Source organism: Prionailurus viverrinus, chromosome A1, assembly GCF_022837055.1.
Source record: "Prionailurus viverrinus isolate Anna chromosome A1, UM_Priviv_1.0, whole genome shotgun sequence".
NCBI classification, from domain to species: domain Eukaryota; kingdom Metazoa; phylum Chordata; class Mammalia; order Carnivora; family Felidae; genus Prionailurus; species Prionailurus viverrinus.
In genome coordinates, this window is record NC_062561.1 from 101,768,401 (window position 1) to 101,792,523 (window position 24,123).

Genomic DNA, 24,123 nt, shown 5'->3' on the forward strand with positions numbered 1-24,123 from the left:
CACTGGGAAAGAAGGAACATAAGCCTGACCAGGAGGAAGAGAGCCAGGCTCCTTTTCCCAGATAAAAACAGTTTTGTAAACCCTGAATTAGACTGCAACATGTTTCATAACTTCCCAAGTATCCTAAGGAAGCAATTCCTGTGGTGAATGAGAAATCACAAATTCTGCTTCTTCTCTGACAAAGTACAGTTCCACAGTCTTCAACAAGACAGGAAATCAAAACATAGGAAAACTCGGAGCACTTTGATATCACCCAATTAATGGTAATACTTCAGTGGCACAATCTTATCTCACGCTATTATTTAAAAATAAACAGTGTACTTGAAAAATGTTAATCTGAGATTCCTCCCAAAGCTTTATGGTTGATTATCGAGATCCAGTTCTGAAGAGGCAGATTCTTGGCCATAGGTAATCCGCACCCCCCCAACCAGTTGTAGCCACCTCTCACCCATGGAGTGATTTATAAAATACAAGATGCTAGAAGTTTTACTCTTAGGGCAATATGTAGATCTTACTGAGGCCAGGCAGTGTAATGGAGTGGGAACAGCCAGAAAACAAAGTCTCTCAAGTGCCAGCGGCCAAGTTGGTGTGGACTTTAAGTCCCGGTTCACGGTCATTTCTACAGCAACGTGTCTCACACACTTGGTTCGCTGGCCTGTCAAGATGGGCATGCTCATTGTGAGAAGCCCCATGGTCAGTCACCAAAACTCGGGAGCCTCAGTAATCCACTCGGATTTTTGCTGAGCACTCTGGCCAGCACTACCTTGGGGCCTGCAGACACAGCATTGTGAAAAACAAACCCGGCCTCTAGAACTGTTACAGGGCTGTTGGCGATGGGCTGCTGGGGCCTGTGTTTGTAAAACCTCCTTGGAAGGGGGAGGAGCTAAGTGTATGAGCTCCCAGCTCACTGGCCCAAGATGACCACGTGGTGGCCACGGGTGGCATAGACCTTACAGTTATCTGCTAGGGCTGTGGGCCCAGGTTGCAGGTTCCATTTCACTCCTAAATTGGAAAACAGTTACACGTTTTTCATCTTTCAGACCAGGATTCTTGAACAAGGGGCAGATTTATGTTACCAAATAGTGTTTTCTTTTGTTTTGTTTTTTTGTTTTTTAATAGAAATTTTTACAGGAAAACATGGTGGGAGAAAAATGGCTTGGTACATGGAGCCAGGTTAGGAGTTAGAGCTCTGGGGATTGGAAAAACTGACAAGTGGGAAATAATCAAAGCATCTGGTTTGGAAATATTTCCCAGTTGGTTTTTGTTTCTGACTAATTAGTTGTAACCTCCAATGTGGTTTAAAGTTTATAAAACACTTCCAGGCACTTTTCGTGTTCCAGTAGTGTTATTAGGAGTGCTAATATCATAGAGTTAAAGGTCTGCCAGTACTTTTCTGAGATCTTAAAGCAGTTGTTCAATGGTACGAATTTGCTCTGTGTGCACATGTTAAGACTGAACACTGTTATATTGCCCTCGGTTGCCTCACGTTTTGAGCTCATCTATTTTTAGAGTGCCAGGGGACAAAGCCATGAACATGAAAAAAATCCCACCATTCATTGTTGTTGTTTTTTTTCTTTTTTTGGTTTTTTTCTTAAAGGATTTGGATTCTTGGTATATTGGCTGGAGATCACTACGCATATAGAGTAAAATGATAAATCTTAATGCTGAAAACTGTAGAGTCTTTCTCTTGTACCTTTCCTTGTACGTGAAGTTGAAATTGTTCAAATAAGGAGTGGGACTTGAGGGTTGTTGTTGTTGATCCCTCAGTCGATAGGAAGTGCGTCTTACCTGTAGCTTCAGGTATGTGAGTTGGTTCTGTGTTATAAAAAAGACTTGCTGGGAGTATGCACGCATAAATGATTTACGGGCCCCTCTTCCTAATTTCAGGACATGATCTGTTTATTTTTATCATGTGTAAGGACAGTTAGAATAAGCAAACATTGAGGGGATCGAAGGGATATTAAAACTGCAGCCGTGCAAAATATATCTGTCTCCTGGGAGATCCTATAAAATGTGACGGACTGGGGCCAGGTAACTTAGTGCCGATGTCCATTTGTAAGATACAACACTTACTTTAATGGGTTTCAGGTTTATATTAGTATAATTTTTTTTAAGCTATAGAGTCTGAGTTTGTTAATTTTAAGCATTATGATTTATTCTTTTTCTGAAATGTGCCGATTTGAATTTAGTGAAATTTATAATAGGAGATTCCAAATGGTGTTCCTTACATGTCAGCCTTTGCTTTCAAACCTAAGTTCTACTGTGAAAAAAATTTTAATCACTGTATGATTCGTATTAGGAAAGAATCAGTAATCGGGATATACGGTAGATCGATAGGAAACTTTTGGCAATAATTGTTTCATGACTCATGTAATAATTATCCATTGAAAAAAACACATTCTTTCAGATATCTTCCAGAATCTCAGGTTGACATAAAACAGATCTTTAAAAACTTAAAAGCAGTTGAAGCATTACCATTTCATTTTAAAAGTCAACTGAAATCATTTCTCTTCTCACATTTTTTCCAAGTCACTGGCTGATGAAGAAATGTCTTTATATTTAGAGTTCAATACTCAGGTCCTGATGGATCTTCCCAGGGTTACTTATCTTTATTTCAGTACAATAAATGGATTGCTAATCTTTTCCCGTCACTGTTTCCAAGTAGATGATGGATTTTTGTTTCAGTTTACAGTTCATTGTTTTTAGTATGGCTGTACTTTATTATACACATGAAGGCTTATTACAGAAACAATCAGATTCACCTTAGTTACTCCTTTTGTTTAATCATTAAAACCTCCATTTTCTTTGTAGAAAATGGCTCTTTAATATTTAACATACATCAGCCATGGAGAGCTTGTCTGATTGTTTTGTCAGTGTGCTATCATCTTTTAGTTAATATTTGCTTTGTGTATAACCCTGGTTCTTAAAAATAGAGCAATTTAAAGAAAGTTAAATATCATGCCGTTACCTTCCATATATTTTGACTTTTTGGGGTACTTACGGAAAATTCTAAGAGTTTTTCTTTTCTCTCTGTCTCTCTCTTTTTTAAGGAAGAAGTCCAAGTGATTTTTTTTTTTTTTTTTTTTTTTTTTTGGTGTGTGTGACTTAAGGAGATTAACAAACTGAAAGCCAAGTTGCTAGTCTTTTTCCTGGGGAGGGGCTGGGTACAGTTTCTTTTAGAATCAGATTTTAATGTGTTTTACAAAAAATAGTAAATTCAGATAGTTTAAAACAAAAACATTACAGGATGGATTAAACAATCACTCACTTTGCTTATAGACATTTATTCCAGTAAGAGTTGGATACATGGTATATTTCTAGCTACTTGGCCATAATGAGAAAAATCTTTCTCAATATTTTGCAAAGAAAACATAGTCTTTCTCAGCAATTAGGTCTTATTGATGAGAGTGAGATAATTTTGCTCTAATGTGTTTTCTAATAAAGAAGTGAAAAGGCACATTTGATTCTAACATTTGTGAAAACATTATCTCAATTATTAATGTGCCCTTTTTCCCTAGAGATAGATTAATCTAATTGCACATGGTTTCCCCTTTCTGCTTAACATCAGAATTTAATATGACTGGACCTGAGGAATGTACATAGTGTAAACTTGAAATTCTATTGGATATAAAATACGGAAGTTTAAAATAAAGTTACCATTTAAGATAGGCCAGAATTGCTCAGGCCTTTCAAATCAAAGTCTGATTTAACAGGAAATTTTAGTGACAATGACAAAATAGATTACACTTATTTTCGCCCTAGAAAAATTGTTCTGCTCATTGAAATAAGGTAGTGACTTGTTAGGATTACAGTCAAGGAACTGGAAAGGGCTTTAATTTTATAGAACCTGTCTTTGCCTCAGTAAATTTGAGTGTCTCCTTTTCATTTACACTACGTGAAAACCTTCCATTATTTTTCTTCAGAAAAATCAAGGGGGATAACATAATGCGGGTTTTTTTTTGTTTTTTTTTTTTGTGGTTTGATTTTATGCCATGATATTCTAGATTTAATAAGAGGTTTGCTTTTAAGCAAATGGTCTATTTTTCATCATTACCATTTAGCTTAGGTCAAAAGACGTTGATGAAACCAATATTAAAAATATATTACATGTTGCTAAATGTTTATATTTCACAACCATCATACATAATTGGTACTAGAAGGAAATGAATTGATTTCATATTTTAAATGTATTACTTAGCTTTTTATAAATACCCAATTGCATATATAGTACTGTACTCATTTGTATATATTTAGATGTTGGAAAAAAATCATTTCAAATGAATCATTTCAAATGAAATTAAAGTCATTTAAAAATGAAATTGAAGTCATTCTAAAGTTGTTCCGGTGATAGTACCATAATTATACGGTCCATATTTTTGCTTTATAGACTTTGACGCATTTGGCCTGATTCACCAAAGCACTAGGGGATAGAATTATGTGGCTGTTCCAGTTATAATGAAGTAGAAATTGTGTTTCTTAGTGATTTATCATTTCATGTGATAGACTGCTTGTCAGCTTGGTTTTGAATATGTCAAGTTCATGAAGTCCAAATATGATTTCTCCTTAAAAATAAACTATAGTCATAGTACTGTTAGGTTTTAAGTTTGCAGAGTAGCAGCTGATGTATCTCTTTGGCTTTGCCTCATTTGATTCGAAGATGTCTTTTATAGTGGTGCCCATTTGATAGAGTGCGTTACATACACTGTAAAACCATCTGCCGCCTCTTGGAATCGTTTCCAGCATTGTGCTAAAAATCAAAACTTAGGACTTAACGTTGGCTTCGAAAAGGGCCCTTACAGTCCTGGTCCGTTACATTTACATATCGCCCTGCACAGTGCCACTGGTGGTTTTCTGGGTCTGAAAATGATTCTGCTTTAAGAAAATAAATACGTAGAGCAGCCGTTTGGAAATTCTCACACTAGTGAGGTTTAATCTAAATATGCATGTGACACGCCAGTGATTTAACTGCAAATATTTTATGAAGAGTGATGTGTTCTGTATCCATGGGACTATATTTCTCATTCGTTCATTTTATCTGTTGTTTACAGATGGCTTTTACTGATGGCATTTTGGCTATGTGAAGAAAATAATTCATAAGTCTCTCGTGTCCACAACCGCATCTTTTCTTACATCCTACGATTTTTTTTTTTTTCCACACTGACTTAAAAACAGGGTCAAGAAATTGAAATCCCAAGCTCAGAGGTTACTGGACAGATGAAGTCTGTCCTCCCCAGTGGTAGCAAGTGAGCTGATGAAAATGTGGCTATGGTAACATTGGGCTGAAGGAAGCTTGCTGGGGAGCCTCTGTCTTTTACTGTGTCACTTACGGCACTTTTAATTATTTGAGTAAGTCTGTTTTGCTCCCCAGAAATCACTTAGAGTGGTAGTATAACCTTATGGATTTGTTAGCTGAGGAACCACATCCACAATATCCAAAACCTCTCGTTCTGCCGATCTGAAGAACGCCATGCCTAGACCCACTGCTGGATTGCCATCCCCCCCGCCCCGCCCCAGTCTCCCTCTCTCTCCCTTTCTCCCCCTCCCTTTCTTTTTTAGAATCTCGTAGACTCCAAGATTTCATGGGTCCCGACATTCCTTGTGTATTTACACAAGAAATACAGACTCCGGTACAACTACTTAGCATAAAAGCCAGAGAAAGCAGAGCAGGGTAGACTTTTCCTTGTAAGCATTAGCCACCTCGCTCAGATAAGTTACAGAATTCCATTATCCAAATTGTTACACATGTGTGACAGAGGTTGACCTTTCGTCATGTCAATCCTTTTTGCGTGGGCCCCAGGCTCCAGCCTAATGGCTCAAACCCTGATTTACTCACTGTAATAAGGGCAGGAGGTCGAGCAGTTGTCAGGCTGCCTGTTCGTACTCTTCTCGGAGCCCGGTTGAAGGCTGTTAACACAAAGCTTTTCAAAGTGAATTTACAACCCGCACCACTGACAGAGGCCAATCAGTGCACCATAAATGTCAGGTTAGTGAGATTGAGCAGTAAGTAAAGTACTGACAGCACACTATTGGCTGGAATCAATTGGCCAAGGTTTGACTGAGGAGCGCGAGCTACGTGCCTTGGTGGGCGCAGGGCTGGGGCTCAAGTGAGGAGCCTGGCTTTCCAGGTGGGAGTCCGTAGAGTAGAGGTACCTGGGAGCAGGTGTTTGAGGGTTGAGACGCCGCCCCCGTTTGTTGGGGCGTATGGGTGTAGCCAGCCTCGTCCGTGTTGATGGGCTGCACGGTGTCTGAGTTCACGGCGGCCCCGCCTGCTGACTCTGAGGCTTGGAGAAGGGCCCCGCGTTAGACACAAAGGGGCAAGAGGAGAACGATCACGGTGTGGTGCCTTCAGAACCAGGGGACGCGTGCAGTGCGGTGCTGTGCGGCTAAAAGGTAACGTGTTCAGACTCTACAACCCTAACGGGGATTTCCACCAAGGCGCCGACCCACACACAAGCCGCCTCTTCTGCCCTTCTGGAGGCTGAGGGATGTGCAACTTTCACCGAAGTCACTAATGAATGATTATGGGTCGAGGGCCTGAATATCCATGAGGTGTGGTTTCCCCACCACACGGAATGTTTTTATCATTTTGTGTAATGACAGCCTGGACAACAATTCATTTAGCTCTGAAGGCATCAGCATTAAAATGGAGGAATCCATTAAAATGCTGTACGCAAGGATTTATAAATTAGGCCATTTCCTTGATTATTGCAATCATTTACAAAATTGATTGTTGCAGTGTGGTATAGACAGATTTCAGCAACTGTCATTGACAACAAGCACATTCTCTGATATCTATGGTTACTGGTCACCAAACCAGGTCACTGTCCCTCACTACTCCCTCTCTCCCGCTCCCCCCCCCCCCACCTTGTTGTGCTTGGTCAGAAGGTCAGGCAGACTTGCAGAGAACCTTAAAACTCTAAAGTTTGAGTTGCCTTCAGAAGAGACCCATTTGGGCTGTGAGGGTGGGTGCAGGTTGTTGTGATGGTTGTAGCATTGTTTGCACGTGTGAATTCTAATTTTGGAGCCGCACGAGGATGATGCTCATGTGCCTCAGGTCAGTAGCGGAGATTTTGAAATGAGGCCAACCCAAAAGGAGATAATTTTTGCAAATTGCAGCTGTAAATATTTGTTTGATTGAAGATCTAAAAGTCAATAATGTGTTTTATTTGTTGGTCCTTAGAGTTCTAATTATCCGATAGATATATCGTAGAGTCACTGGATTTTAGGTCAATTAATTCTGGAAGGCATAATAAAGACATTGTTACAAGCGTGAAACGCTCAAAATGCTGCAGATTTTCCTGTGCGAGGACACACACAAAACAAGTCGACTTGGTGCTTAATCACTAACCACAAACCACAGAGTTGCCTTTATTCGTGCAGTCTCAGACACGGGCATGCCCAATGTGTCTGCAGAGCTCCAGCCAATGAAAGCTAGCCGTGCGGTTTATGCTTAGTACCAAATAACTGACTTCGGACATTTGTTTTTCATCATCATTTTGTTTTTAATCATAATTTTTCCCTTTTGGAACTCTAAAAGAAACCGGGGCTTGTAAAATAATAACACTTTGGAAAATTGTTTAACGCTGTTGGGAAGACAAAAACGTTTTGGTTTGTCCTGATTTGAAGACATCAGTATTTGATCTCATGGTGGTCTTTGTTTAAAAGGGAAGATGCTGTGTTTAAGGAAGGCCTATGGCTTGGTGACACCTTGCGTCTATTTGGCTATTGTTGGGTCAGAAGTCAGAAGTTCCTTTTCATTTTTAATTAGTTGTACTATCCATGGCTTCAAAATTCAGCAGAGAGGCAGTATTTTCATTTCAGGGCCTCGATATGATTGCCTCGTTTTTATCCAAATGTTCTTTTCCACAGGTATTTCTGGTTTCTGTTAAGACTCAAAAGCCATGTGACTAGATCTGTTTTGGGTGAAGTGTGAACGAGGCACTCACTGTTAAAGCTGTTTCTGCCAGTGCCCTTGTACATGAATTTAATACACCAAAATCTACAGTGTGCAACTGTGAAATGATGGTATGGGGCTAAGCCCATTTTATTAAAATGAACAGTGTTTTTCACTCTCTGTGATCATTTTAAATTAAAGCTGCCTCCGGTAATGAAGTGTCTTCTATGTAGAAACATTCAGTGTAATCTAATTCAGCAGAAACTTCTTAAGTGCTTTTTAATTGGAATCAAATTAAATGTAATCAAGTCATGTTTTCAGGGTCTTGTAAAGCACCGAGACCTAAGTGTTGTTAGCAGGCTTGGGAATATTAATGTTGATCACAAATTTAGTACAACACTACTAAATTCTGAGAGGTCCATGCAAACTCCAAAATGGCAGATGACCAGTACATATATGTTTGGTTAGAGTACAATGCTTTCGGAATCTATTTTGTTTGTCCCCAGGCTAATACTGAGGTTCCTCTGTGATACTAAAAAAACACAGGAATCCTTGCTGGGAGATAAAATCCTGAAAAACTTGGGGCTCATGCAAAATGCGCTTAATTTCAGTTTGTTGCAATTAATTGCAGTTTATAATTTGACCTGCATAATCTACAAAGTGGAAAATCTGAAAATTAAGCTTTAAATGATGGAAATGAGATTTTCTACTGAAAATGTTTAATGTTCATCCTAAGCAATTCAAACTACACAAAAGTATACGCTGGCAGTAACTGTTGTTGATGTTTTTTTTTTTCAAGATTTTATTCTTGTTTTCAAGTAATCCCTACACCCATCCGTGGGGCTTGAACTCACAGCCTCTGAGATCAAGAGTCACACGCTCCACTGACTGAGCCAGCCAGGTGCCCCCCCACCTTTGTCGATGATTTTTATAATGGCCTTTTGGGAGATGACTAATATAATGCATATTTATTTCATTGAAATCACAGTTTTGGTAAAAATATTTGTACACTGTCATTGATACTGCAAAACAGATCTTGAAAGCCGCCGCCAAAAGCACTGTTTTTCTAAGATCTTCTGCAGTGGTTAAATTTGGCTCAGCCATGAATAGATTTTGATTTTGTGTCTAGTTGCGTCCTTCCCTCTGTGTATTTCTCTTGGTAGGAAATTTCCTTAACAGTCTGCCAGCCTTGCCGTATTATAGAAACACTTCTTGTGATATTTTTGTATGTTTTTAGTGCATGTCTTTAATATGACCAGAGGCTTTCTGGAGCCTGTAGGGAGGTTTTAATGGTTCTCAGAGGGGAAGAAATTTCTGTGTTCCTTTTTATACGTGGAGGTGTTAACAAAAAAGGATCAGATTGCTTTGAAATGCTTTTCTAAGTAGGAAGACTCATTAATTTACCGACTTGCATGTTAGACTTCAGGCAAACTACTAAATTTCTTTGTGTCGCCGTTTCTTGTATAAAAGAGTCCTGCACTATTGTGCAAGTTAGAAAGACCGTATGTATGGCTTTTGTATAACAAAAGGGATTTTCTGTTTCAATTGGGATTTTTATTTTATTTTATTTTTCACTTGGGATTTTAATAGTAGCCTGTAAGTTTCTACTGTACTCTGCACATAATTATAATTTCATTATTTGTTAAGGTGAAACCGTAGACTATGACACACAGTTTGAAGGGATTTAGTTACAAAATCAGGCTTAAATAATATCTAAATGCACATTTATTTAGTGCTGCTTATAAGGAAGAAAGGATTAAAGAGATGCCATACGACATGGGCAAAAAATGATTAGATGGCTTTAATTTTTAAGACTACTTTTCTAATGGAGAGCAAAAGGATAACTGTAAATATTGGACATGTAAATAGAAGTTTCTAGGTGTGTGATTTCAGTAAGTCAAATGATTGCTCTTCATCCTCACAACAGAGAACTGACTTGCAGTATGAAATGTGAGGGGAAATGACTGAGAAACATCTAGAAAGATCACACAGAAGCCCCCAAACCTGAAGGTCCTTTGACCGTGGACCTCACGCCAGGAGCAATTCATTAGGTAGATTTGACACTGGGTATTGAATTCTGTATAGAACAGCATCTCACTGCCTAGCATATGGTGGCTTGTCAATACATATTAAATGACAGCAAATCAACATTGTGGCACATTTGCCACTGTCCATAAAAACGTGTGTGCTGCTGTGTGTGTACTGGTGAATACTGACTTACTGGCACACCGTGCAAATTGTGAATCTGTCAGTGTTGACCCTGTGAAAAGCAAGAATTCTGAGTAGTGGCTTGCAATTGGAAACTGTTATGTTTGGGGTGCCTGGGTGGCTCAGTCAGTTGAGCATCCGACTCTTGATTCATCTCAGGTCATGATCCCAGGGTCGTGGGGTCAAGCCCTGCGTGGGGCTCCATGCTGATGATGGAGCCTGCTTGGGCTTCTCTGTCTCCCTCCTTACCTCACCCTTCTCTGCTTGTGTGCACGTGCACGCATGCTCTCTTTCTCTCTCAAAATAAGTAAACACTAAAAAGAAAATTTTGTTTTATTATTTTTATAAGGAGGCTCCATGCCCCAGCGTGGAGCCCAATGCGGGGCTTGAATTCATGACCCTGAGATCAAGACCTGAGCTGCTATCAGCAGTTAGATGCTTTTTTTTTTTTTTAAATGTTTGTTTATTTTTGAGAGAGAGAGACAGAGATTGAGTGGGGGAGGGGCAGAGAGAGAGGGAGACACAGAATCTGAAGCAGGCTCCAGGCTCTGAGCTGTCAGCACAGAGCCTGACGAGGGCTCGAACCCATGAACCTCGAGATCATGATCTGAGCCGAAGTCAGATGCTTAACCGACTGAGCCACCCGCGCACCAACAGTTAGATGCTTAACTGACTGAGCCACCCAGGCACCCCAGGAAAATGTAGATGAAAAAGTCAAAATAAGATAAAAGCAGAGAGGCGGGCAAACCTTAAGAGACTCTTAAATACAGAGAATGAGCTGAGGGGTGGTGGTGGCGGATAGGCTAAATGGGTGACGGGCATTTAGGAGGGAACTTGTTGGGATGAGCACTGGTGTCCTATGTAAGACATAAATCACCGGGTTCTACTCCCGAAGCCATGACAACCCTGCATGTGAACTAACTTGACTTTAAATAAAAAAAAAAAAAAAAAAACAAAAAAAAAAACCTCAGATGAAGAAGTAAAAATCGAAACATGCTCTAAAGAACAAAAATTTAGGTTGAGATTAATATTTTTAAAAATGTATATTCGCTTTACATGAATCATTTCTCTTACGGCGTCTGGAGTTATTACTTAGATGTCACTCAGAGCAGGGGTGATGTTCAAAGTATTTGACAACCGATGCTGTCCCATAAACCTGCGTGGCTGCCGCTGTATCGGTGTCTTGGGTGTGGCGTAGAGGTTCTGAATCTAGGAGAGTTAGGTGGGCTTTAGCAAAGCTATTAAATACACAATCAGTGGCAATAACAATCTATTAACAGGTATAGTGTTTTTGTTTTATAAGATAAAAAGTTCTGGAGATGGGTTGCACAACTGTGTGACCATTCTTTACTAAACTGTACCCTGAAACATGGTTAAAATGGGGGCGCCTGGGTGGCTCAGTCAATTAAGCCACACACTTGATCTCGTGGGTGGTAAGTTCAAGCCCTACCTCCGCCGTCAGCGCGGAGCCTGCTTGGGATTCTCTGCCTCCCTCTCTCCCTGCCCCTTCCCACTCGCAGTAAATAAATAAAGTTTAAAAACATAGTTAAAATGGTAAATGTTATGTGGATTTTACCCCAATTAAAAATGAAGAACGATCTACATTTTCAGCGATTTTTCTTCTAGCTCTTCTTAAAGTCTAGCTTACGTAAGAGTTTTCAGGTGTAGGGAGCCAAGAAAAAGTCACTCTAGGGTCCTGCCCCTAAAAGATTCTGGTTCAACCCTCCTGCACTGGGGACCCAGCAGTCTGTTTTCTTAACAAATGTCTCACCGGCTCGTCCAGCTGCACTTTAAGCAAACAGAAAAAGCCAGACTCCACCTTTTTCTACCTTACTCCTGGCGTTGCCCGCTTCTCTTGTTTGGGCTCCCCTTGAGCAAACCTGGTCTAGTCTCATTTGCTCCTATGTTAATTCTAGTCTTGCTTTCATTCCTGCTGCACCTGGACTAATCTCTGGGTATTTCCCATCTCCTCCCTTACCACCCCCTCCAGATAGACAGATGGATAGATAGGTCGATAGATACAGAGATAGATTCAAGTATTGCTAGACGTAACAGACAGCAAAATGGACTCCAGTGACTTTCCTCTCTTTGTATCTTTTGGAAGTCTACCTGGCCAGGTGTAAGGAAGCGAGCAAAAAGACAGAAAGCTTTCCACAGTGTGTAAACCGCAGTGTGTCATTAGCCCCTAGGTAATCAAGGCGTGTTTCAGAAGGAGGTGGCTTCCTGGACGGCAGGCATTCAGTGCTGCTCTCTAGGGCCAGAGCTCCAGCACTGTCTGGGTCTGAGCCGTGTGTGACGGCAAGCAGACCCCCGAACTCCCTCCGCTCCTACCATCGCTGCTTTCCTCTCCGCGTCACCTGGCAGCCCCTTCTGTGCAGTCCTCTACCACGTGGAGAGACCATATGGTCCTTGTGTGACATTTGCCATTTGCACAGTCTGTAAAGTTTCCATATGCCAACTTCATTCTCCAGGTCTGCTGATCTTTTCCCGTCTTTTGCCTCCGCCTGCCGTTTCTGCCCGTTGATGGAGGGAGGTCTGTGGGCACGCAGCCTGTTGTCGGGTCTGCCCTTCTTACACTTACCTCCCCTGTTCTTACGGTTTCTTCCTTTTTGTTTTTAATTAAAAATACTTTTTTTTTTAGCGTTTGTGTGTTGAGAGAGTGCGAGCAGGGGAGGGGCAGAGAGAGGGAGTCACAGCATCAGAAGCAGGCTCCAGACTTTGTGCTGACAGCTCAGAGCCCAGTGTGGGGCTCGAACCCACAAACTGCGAGATCGTGACCTGAGCTGAAGTTGGGGCCACGCAGGCGCCCCTGTTCCCTTTTTTTTTTCTTTTAATGTTTATTTTTGAGAGAATGTAAGTGAGGGAAGGGCAGAGAGGGGGACGGAAGATCTGAAGCAGGCTCTGCCGACAGCAGCGAGCCCCATGCGGGGTTTGAACTCAGGAACAAACTGTGAGATCATGACCTGAGCCAAAGTGGGTTGCTCAACTGACTGAGCCACCCGGGTGCCTTTCACTCATTCTTACTGTTTCAGTTGCCTTCTCTGAGGGATGGCTCTCATGTTCCGGTCCCCACTCTGACCTCTCCTAAGTCCTGGATTTCTTTGAGACCTCGCTGTTTGGAGATGTAGTTACACATTGAGTAACTACATCTCCCCACGTCCTCGTCCTACGTCTCCCCACAGAGGTGGCCCTTTATCCTTAACCTACAGTGTTCTCTTAGCCCTTTTTGGCCTATGAGCCCAACACTTTGGAGTCCCTCTAACGGTTTTTTAAAAATATTTATGTTCCTGGCAACCAACAGGGTATCTAGCACACAAAAGGTACTTAGTAAACAGTGTTGTTCTGATAGCAATAATCAGAGCTAACACAGCTCCTCTGAGACTGTGAACCAGGCGCTATGCATGCTAAAGAGCTCTGCGGAGCTGGTCTTAATTGCTCCTCAGAACATCCTGGTGAGGTGAGGACTATTGCAACTCCTTTTTCAGATGAAGGAACTTCTCAGATGAAGGCAAAAGAAGTTAAATTACTCACCCAAGGTTGTATGTAGTGAAGGTAGGACTCCCCCTGAGGTGGTGTGGCCCGTAGAGTCCTTGCTCCAAACCATTCTGCTGTTATACTGCCTGCTCCCTTCCACTCTGACCCCTGAACTGCCATTACGTTATGGGGCTCCAATGTCTGCCACAGACTTCTCCACACAGCTGACCCTAGCCTCTAGGTCTGCATATGAGCTTTTCCTCCTTGGTAGACAATGCTTTGGCTTCTCAGACACAGCCCAGCTGCAGCTTAACAGAGACCTGGTACTTAGTCTCATGATGTGCTTGGTCCACCTTGGGTTCTAGGACCATCGGCGCCATGTTTATTATGCTAGACAATTCAAACTTCCCAGCCTTCAGAGAAATAAATTTACTGAGAGCCTACATGCGTGAGGTGTCGTGCAGGTCACAAAGATGGGCAAGATGAACTCTGCCTTCAAGGGCCAGAGAGTGGTAGGACCGTGAGTAATTCCCCTTGGAAACAGGAGCGAAAAGTGCTTTTTCAGAGCACAGAGGTGGCTTCCTGCTCGGAGCCTCAGGGAAGGAGGAGAATTTGACCCGGGGACATAAATGGTTAATACTAAGGGAGGCAGGTGCTTCCTGGGGGAAGATCAGCCCCCATCACTGTGTCCACAGTCCTTCCTTTCCCAGCTGTGTTGCCTCTCTGTCCTTCCTCTCAATGAACTGCTTCCTGTCCTCTGGTATACCAAAATGGTATGCCAGAAGGCTTGCCCTTCTGTGGTCAGCCCGCGTCTTTCACTTTTTTTAGAGCCACAGTTCCCAGGAATTCATTTTAGCCTCGTTCTGGGTCTCCACCACCCTATTCACTTTCTCTTGCCTTCAGCCATCCCCTTAATAGGTGTTGAAGTTTGGCTTTATCACCTGATGTTACAGTTAGGTCCTCGCTTGGTAAGCTCTTATTTGGGACTTACTTACACTAAAAAGATATTTGATTGTTTATAATTCAACTCTGATTGGGTGTCCTGTATTTTACTTGCTCACTTTGGCAATCCTATTAAGGTGACAACTGAGGAGAGACCTCATGGAAGAAGGAATGATCCTTGAGATCGTTCGGGAAGGCCAGCGTGCTAGAAGCCAAGGGGGTTTGGAGAGACATGGTGGGAGATAAAGTCGGAGGGACTATGGGAAAAGACTGCATTTTATCGTGGGTGAAGTAGATCTTGAGGCGGAAGTAGCCTGAACTGAACTGTCCTCTGTGTTATAAAAACGTTCTTCTGGGTGCTGTGTGGAGAAGGCTCTGGTGGGGCAAGGCTGGCTGCTGAGGGCAGGAACTCAGTGGACAGGGTGGAGAAGTGGATTTGGAGTTAGGGGAACATTTGGTGATTTCAATCCGTAGGGCTCCTTGAGCTCAGCTGGCGAGGGTGGGAAGGCAGAGCTCTGACTGGAGGGAGGCTAGTTCTATGATCGCTAGTTCTCTATGCCTCTGTCAACTGCCTCCGTAAAAGTCTTATGTGGATTAAGGACCGTGTAGGTTGGTACAGCCACAGATGGCCTCATCTCATTTCTGTCCCCTGCCATTAACGTCACAGGTCTTCACTTTTGCCCCTTTGGTGGGTGTGGCAGTGAGGCAGTAGTAGAGCCAGCCTTCTTAAGCACTTTGGAATCTGAACCATGAGACGCTTAGAGACTCCACTTGAGGTCTATGCAGGATACCTTCCCCAGAGAGAGGGATGCTTCACCTGACTCAGCTCGGCGTTGGCTCAAAACTCTCCTTTAGTTCCTCTTCTGTGCAGCTGTCTGCATGCACACGTGCTCGGTACTGTTCTCTTGGCTTTTCGCCATGCGTCTTCTGATGTCTTCGTATTTTTTCCGATTACAAAGGGTAATGAGCGAGAATCTGGAAAACGCAGAAAAATACTTGTGAAAACACGAGATAAAAGAGCTGTAAATAACTTGGTGTCATTCGTACTGCAGTTAGGATTTTCTTTTAATACATGGATAACAACATATTCTTTGCTCTTAGCATGAAACCGTACGCACGTCCCCCATGTTGAAAATTCTTGGAGGAGCACCTGAGTGGCTCCGTCGTCGAAGCATCTGACTTTGGCTCAGGTCACAATCTTTGGTTTGTGAGTTTGAGCCCCGCTTTGGGTGAGCCCCGCTTCTCTCTCCCCCTCTCTCTCTCTGCCCTTCACTCATGTCTTCTCTCTCTCTCAAAAAAAACCCAAAAAAACCAAATAAAAACAAAATTCTTTGCATGTATATCCAATGATTTTTATGGCTGTATACTCTCAATATGGTTGAATCCAGTTGTTGAACATTTGTGTTGATCCTTCCTCCCTCTCTGCCTCCTTCCCTTTTTTCCTCCTTCCCTTCCTCCTTCCCACCCTCTCTCCTTACTTTGAAAATATTACTGATCCTTTGGTCTCCTGAGTGTATCGGCTCAAGCTTGCCAAAATACCTGCAGGAAAACACACACATACAGAGAAACTCTTTTTTTGTGCAAACAGTAAGAATCCTAAGAACGACCGCAAATATTTATCCATCACTTTGTAGTTTGAAAGAGATTTCATAACGGGCATGCTGATTTTATTGGTGTGCCCTCTGCAGCGCAGGGAGCGCTCTGTCCCGCCCGGTGCTAGTGACATGGGGAGGCTGGATCCACGAGGCCAGGCGGAGCTGGCTCTTTTGACCCGTGTCAAGTGGAGCTTTCCATCTGTCCAAATGTTAGCCTGGAACTAAACGCCTCCACACAGCGATGAAATCCCTAACAAATGTAGTGACAGCGCGGAACATAAGGCCTTAATTTTTTTCAAATTGCTTGCATTTACAGTGAATTCAATTTGAACGATAAGTCGCCTCCGTGCGAATGACTCACGCGCCTGTTATTGTGAGCTTTGTTTTGCGGAGTACACGAAACAGAGAGAGAGGTGGGTTCACAGAGCGAACCCAGCCAAGGTAGTGGCGACTCGTTTCCAGCTGAGAAAGTTGTTCCGTGTCTTTACACATGGTGCATTCTGGGACTGGAGTTGCACAAGGAAACGGAAATACCTTTTAAAAGTGCATTTGGTCCACTGTCCACAGGGGCAGTTGGAGGGGATAAATACGCAGACGAAGCTTACTTAGGTAGCACAGTGAAAAAGTGTTTTTTTTTTTTTGTCTTCCAGGATGTTTCACTTCAGGTCCGCTGAAACCCCTTTTCCAAATCCAGACTGTTGGGGTTCTAGAGAGGGCAGCGAGATTAGGCCTTGCAGACTGTGACAGAAGGGAGGAAATGATTTCCAAAGCAAATCACTTCCCCACTGTAGAGAAGCCTGGAGAGAAACAGTAAGGAAATGTCTAGAAAACAACCATATAAATAGCTGATTGCTAAAATATTTGGATAATTTTGAGAATAAATGCAGGCTAACATTTTTGGACAGTGAAATCAGCTTTTCATAATAACTCTGTCTCCCAGCCAGTAATTTCCTTGTTCTCCCTAATTTATTTCACTTCTCTGTAGCTGGCAAATTCCTGTGTTCCGTACCTCAAATACACCAGCTTTCCAGCTACCAATTTCTGTTGTGAGACTCTTGCTTCGCTTCCTGTTTTTATGCACAAACTCGTTCTCGCACGGAGTTGGAGGGGGGCAGGAGGCTCTAGAGCTGAAAGAGATTCTCGCTTTCTGATGACTTTCTGAGCAGTACCTCCGGGGATGCCCAGGGTCCTGACGCTTTATTTAATTTTGGACCCAGGTCCGGAGTGACTCCCGAGTTAAGCAACTTTTAACAGTCTTAGAGCTCCTGGTAAGGGCAGTAGGGACTGGGAGAGGACAATAAACAGACCCAGGCCATCTCCACTGGAGGTTAATGGCACAAGTGGTCCCTGCCAGGTTTGTACGGCCCTTGAAGGCAGTGGGTCATTCAAGGTGCCTTTGGTTTTTGGCCTTTTATTTTTTCCCCTGACCAAGGGAGAGGAGGAGCAGTGACTTCTACTTCTGAAAACTCTGTTTAGCGGCCTGGCACGATGGAAATTTTCATGCTCTTGACTTTGGACCACAGCAAGTTTGTGTCTGGAAAGTTTAAAATGGGTATCTTAGAGACACATCAGAAAGGACTAGATAACCAATAGAAAATAGGGTGGGTTTCATTTTGGTGCCCTGTCACCTTTCTTGTTTGGGTAGAGCCACTGAGGGGTTTTTCTCAGATTCACCCTGATGGCATGGGGTCACTAATGACGGACTTTCTCTATTTTAAACCTTGCTAGAGCCAGGAGTTCCATTCAGAGCAACTGCGGACCAGGTTGCACAGGGCTGAGTGTGAAGCACGAGCAGTGTTTGCTTTGCATTGTATGCTTGGTGACCGAGAACTGGACCAGAAATTGTAGAGGTGTGCCCCAATTCTGGAGGACGAACGAGAGCCATTCGGCCCGTCCAACATAGGTTCATTTATCCAGGATGTATTGGATAAGCTTCTCTTATGTGCTGGGCTCTGCCCAGGGTCGGTGGAGGATGGTGTTGTATTTGAAAGACAGAGTTTGTGCCTGGGAGGAGTTAACTGTCTGTAAGATATTGAAGGGAAATAGATAAGTCAGAGGGAGTATCGGTGGGCCCCTGATGATGAAAATGCAGAGGAGACCTGGGGAGGTGAATAAAGGTCCACCTGGTGAGTGCTGTCACCTCTGGAGGTAGGTTTGCTGGCACGTTTTTCTGGGATGAGTGTACTGGGAAGCCTAACCAAGAGGAGAGACGGAATGTGAGAGGGGATGAGTCAGGGACGACCGGAGGAGGAGTAAACGAACTGTTGGTGTCTGAAAGGTCGGCTTGGTCCGTGGGTCGCTCTCATGGAGGTGATAGAAAGAAACGAGGCTGTAGACGCAGGAAGGCACACGAGTGAGCTGCTTAAAAACTGGTGCGAAAGTTCAGATTTGACGTGTGCATAGGAAACCACGACGTGTTACTTGGGAAGGGGACTTGAGGCTGGCTGCTTGCAAATGAAGAGGGACATGGGTTTGACTTGACAGGTAATGTTTTCACAGGCATCGCGATAGGTAATGGAAGTCTCGCCCGTATCTGAGATCTCCCCTTCATTGAGATTGATGGAGACTGTGGTAAAGCTGGGACCACCCCTTAACGGCAGCGGATTTCAGTGACTAGAGCCCAGTGTATGTTACACACGAGCCCTCAGTCCCTGTGCACAGCCCTTTTAGGGCAGTTGAGTATCGCAGTGTCTGAGATTTGGTCCATAACTCTTAGTAACCTCTACTTAGATGGACAGGGAAGCCAGATGGCAGGGGAGCAAGGAGTTGTATAGCAGTGCTGGGAAGGGGGAATAGGAACCCCTCTAAGGTCTAGAGAATTCTCTGGGTTAGAAGCTTTTTTTTTTCCCTTCCCCTTTCTGATGGTGATTGTGGTACAATCGCTCACTGGGGTGTACGATCTTCTGTTGGAACAAAGAAGAGTATCTTCTGCTTTGTGCCAAATGCGTGCGTCTTGTTAGATTCAGGATGGGCTTGACTCTGCCCGTCTGTGGTCCTTCAGCAAACGGCATAGACTGAACTGTAAAAATTTAAAGGAAGAAAACAAGCACAAACCTAGAAAACTCAGCTGTCGAGGAGCCCGGAGTAGAAAGATGTGTGTGTGGGGGGGGGGTGGGGTTGGGGTGGGAGGGGAGTGTTCACATGACCCTTCCAGGAAAATTTGGATAATGGACTGAGTGACTAATGTGTAGCGGGCAGCGTTCACTGTTATTATTTCTTACACACAGAAAACAAAAAAGAGAAACCATCCTAAAGCAGCTGCGAGCTAAAAGGAGCAGTAGGAGCTATAACTTTTTGAGTGAGTGGAGATCACAGTAGGGCAAACCCATATGACATGTAAAAACATGAAGGAATGAGAAAACAATGGGTGATCCAGATTAGGTATTGGGAAAGACAGGACCTGGGCAGTGGGATCCTCTGAGAAGACAGAGCGAAGAGTGCTGTGGGGTGGGGGTGGGAGTGGGGTCCCAGGGACATCAGCTGTCACACAGGTGCTGGGTACAGGCGGGCTCCGCAGTCCTGCCACCTTTGGGGCCACCGACTTCTTTATTCCTGCTACAGTGACCAGAAACTTCGGTGATGATGCCTGGCCCTGCCCCCTCTTGGAATTAGAGGAATGCATCTGTTTGCGGGCTGGAGATTAGAGTTTGGGGCTGGGGGTGGGGGGCTACAAGGAGAGCTGTCTTTTTGGGTGGCCTCACAAGACATGCTTCAGACCCGAAGCTGATACTTCAAAACTTCCTTCTCTGATAATCTATAATATTCTGTTTTTAGAACTACACTGTCAGCGGTGTCGGAGGGACTCCTCTCAGATGATTCATCCATTTAAGACGAGCAGTAATATCTCTTGTTTGGAAATTAAGCAACAGAAAGGAATTCAAGGGGGCCAGCTAAATATGGGCATTTTAAATGAAAATATATCTGTGGTTATGCTACCAAGTTAGGTCAGATGGGTTTTATTCCAGAGTCTATATACAAGGTTAAAAGATTATGTTTGAATGGTTTCAGTTTGTTTTTCATTTGAAAAGTTTAAGTTGAGTTAAAAATTATTCTTAAAAGTCTGTCCTTCACAGTGTCTTCTAGAGTGTCGATACACCGGAGGTACCTTGTAACGAGTTTTTGGTGAGTTTTGGGTGTGTTTCGTTTTATTAGAAACCTTTGTTTATTCTCATTGCACCTTGTTCCAGAAAAGACTTGAAGCGGCTCAGTAGAAAGTCTGAGTTTAGAGATGGATACATGTTTGAGATGAAACTGAAAAGTTCTAAGGAGAAACACATGTGCATAATTTAACATATTCTAGATAACCTCTTGATGCTGGAATGTGGTATATCCAAACAGTGTTGTCTTGGAGAGGTTACTTGATGAACACCTTCTCTGGGAGTTGTGTTGTGTGTGTGTGTGTGTGTGTGTGTGTGTGTGTGTGTGTGCGCGTGTGTGTGTGTGTGTGTGTGTGTGTATAGAATGGAAATGTTACCATGATGGGATGTTTTTTGCTCCATCATCTCGGACACAGTGTCACATGGGGGTAGAGGGAGATGGGCAGTCTCAGAGTGAAGTCTCCTGACAAGTTGTGTAATGCTAGATTTCTTCATCCCCCCCCCTTTTTTTGTCTTATTAAACAAGTATTTGGTTTTTATTATCAAAAATAAAGAAAATACAGGAAAAAAATGTTAATTCCCACAATCTACTACCTGGAAACAAACTCTAACATTTTACATGTATTTTTTTTTCTAGAAAACTTTATATGCATTTACATGTGTGCTTTCTGCTGACTTTTTTTTTTTTACTTAAAATTATTACCTACACATGTCCTAGCATAATTAATACTCTGCATAATCATCCTGTGTAACATATCGTCAAATGAATGAGTCACAGTTTGCTTAACTGTTTCCTTATTGTTAGATGTTTAGTGTTTTTGTTGCATGTAGTTTTCGTTATTTCACTGAACACATCTAGTAATGTTAATCTTTTGGAACTAGAATTTAGACTTTTATATATTGGGAATTATTTTTTCTCTTTTTGGGTTATAGTAATGAATATGGTAATATATGATAAATCAGTGTTTATGAAATATGGGTCCAATTTTGGTGATCTTTGGACTTCATAGGGCTGTCTTTAGTATCTGGAGTTGATGTTTATAAACATTAACTGCTGATGTTATGCAAATGCTAATTCCAAAAATGTGCAATTTCGTATTTTATGCAAGAGCGAGGTCTGGAAAAATTGCTTTAGGTCCAGTTTTACAAACCGAATCGCTTTAATCCACAAAGGGGCGGTGTCCAAGCCACTGGGATGCTTTTTACTCTCTTATAAGTTTTTGTAGAATTTTAAGTATAAAGGAGTAAAGTAAGTAAAGAGAAATAGTGTAATACATTCTCTTATTTCCAGGATGCATTTCAAATAATTTTTCTTTTTTTTTCTTTTAAATTTTTTTAAACTTTTTTTTTAAGTTTATTTTTGAGAGAGAGCATGAGTGGGGGAGGGGCAGAGAGAGAGGGAGACACAGAATCCGAAGCACGCTCCAGGCTCCGAGCTGTCTGTACAGAGCCAGCATGGGGCTTGAACTCGAACCCACAAGCCGTGAGATCATGACCTGAGTGTAAGTCGGACGCTTTCCCAACTGAGCCACCCAGGCGCCCCTCAAATAAGTTTTCTTAACATTTTTGTTTCTTCTGTTCTCTCCCACTTTTTTTTTTTATTTTGTTACGTGTTTTTTTGTTGTTGGAATATTGTAAAGTAAATCTCAGATACAGTAACAATTTACCTCCAAATACTTATCTATCTCTAAGAGATACATATTAAAAAAAAAACAGTATAACCACGATACCACTATCCTACTCAGCAATATTGACATGTTAATATCAGCTAATTTCCATATTCCATCATTTCCCCCATACATTATTTTACAGGTGGTTTGTTTGAATAACAATCAAAACAAGATCTTTACATTGCATTTTGTTGACCTATGTCTCCAGCATCTTTTAATTTCTAACAGCTCATTAGTTGGGAGCTTTTTTTTGTCTTTTCTTTTTCAATGAGAATATTTGAGTCACACCTCTAGGCTACTAAATCAGAATCAGCAGGAACGTAGTCTGATGGTCTGCATTTTATAATAGCTCTCAAGGCGATTCTGATGGACAAACAGCTTTGAGAACCTCTATACAAGGGAACATATTTCAAGACACCTTAAGATTGAGTATTTTAATAAAGAAGTAAACTTTTTGAAATGCAAATAATCACTCTTTGTATGTCCTAGTTTGTTTATTTTATAAATGTGAATGCTTTTTTACTGGATTTCCCCCACGTGGGACTCCCTTCTTGTACGGATGATGGTTGAGAGGCTCTATAGAGTCTTTCTACAATTTGCATCATATCTATAGTTATCTATCTTCCCTTGGCAAGAAATTTTAAAACTGAAAATACACAGGAAATTGGGAAGAAATACAAATTACCTACAGTCTCCCTGCTTGGTGGTAACCACTGTTAATATTTTCACTATTTTTCGTTCTAGTCTTTTCCCTAGGACAGTAAAACCTTAAACCTTTTAAACCTTAAAAAACAAAGCGTAAACTCTTACTTTGAAAATTTTTGTCACTCTCACACATAATATATTGCGAATGCCTTTTCGATGACCATACATTCTTTATTGTACTTTGAGTGGCTGCCTAGTAGTCCATGATTTAGGTGTGGTCTAATTTTCGATTTTTGTCTTCTTAAATTTTGTTATTCTGTGTGGATAATGCTCTTTTAAAATGCATGTATTTTTTCTTGCACATTTGTGATTATATTCCTCATTTAAATTTCTGTATTTCTGAATTAAAATGCTTGTGCATTTCAACAGCTTTTAATTTTGCCTACTGTTGCCTTCAAATGAGTTAAATCAATTTGCATTCCTCTGAGTGGATGAGGGAGGATTTATTTTTCCATGCAACCATTCACATGTCCTTCTCTCTTTGGTGTTAGTGGTTTTTTTTGTTTGTTTTTTTAGAATGAGAGAGAGAGAGAACATGCTAGAGACAGGGGCAGAGGGAGAGAGAGAAGGAATCTCAAGCAGCTGAGCATGAAACCCAACACAGGGCTCTATCCTATGACCCTAGGATCATGACCTGAGCCAAAATCAAGAGTCAGACACATAACCGAGTGAGACACCAGGCACTCCACATATCACTGGTTTATAATATAGGCCCTAGCTTTTGCTTTCTGAGGCACATCATATCTGATGATGTAGTATTTGGGCCTGTGACCATTGTAGTGTTAGGAGAACACTTGGAGGTCAGTTCAAAAGCCCTCAGCTCTCATTACAGGGATAAAGGATGATTGGAACCATGTAGCTGGCTAGTAATTTTTTTTCATCGAGTTTGACTATTTTAGATATTGCATCATTGGCAGAGATAATGAAATGTTCAGCTTCTGCAGGTGGCTGCATTTCATGGGTAAGTAAAATGAATCCAAAATAAACAAATTTTGCCCATTATCTTTAGGCTCCTTGGGGCCCAGGTCTCTAGAAAAAATATTTGACAGTTGGTTGCATGGTTTTCATTTTTGTTGCCCTTGGGTCTCTTTCTACATTTACACTGATGCTGTAGTTAGTGTATAATCCCTCTCTCCTCCTGTGCAAACTCTGATACTGCTCTGATAGAGTTTGAAACTTTAGCCCCATTTTAATCCATACCCTTCGATGTACCTCCTGATTTCTTGTCTGGTTTTTCTGGCTGTCCCCAGTCCAGTCTCTTGCCTGAGACGGGAGCTGTATGGGCTCACATTGTTGCAGAGTGACTAAAAAAAGGGGTAAAGTGGAGAAGAAAGGGGCAGACAGCTGAAGTTTGGGTAGAGGAAAGGGAGAGCCGCAATATTTGAATATTTTGAAAAATGGAAGAGATCCACAGTTGTGTGTGGATTAAAGCCCCTCTCCAAAGCTCGCCAGAGTGGAATGGGCAAGGTGAGGGAAGGTAGGATCTTTGGCAACTTTCCGCCTGGGCAAGAGTGGGCCAACCTTGGAGACTGACCTGC

The 24,123-nt window shown here is 42.2% G+C and overlaps 1 protein-coding gene across 2 annotated transcripts in view; it reads left to right on the forward strand.

Annotated features, from left to right (window-relative positions):
* The window catches only part of PRDM6 (PR/SET domain 6), a 118,066-nt gene that overhangs the window by 11,476 nt on the left and 82,467 nt on the right, over positions 1-24,123 (forward strand). The window lies entirely within an intron of this gene.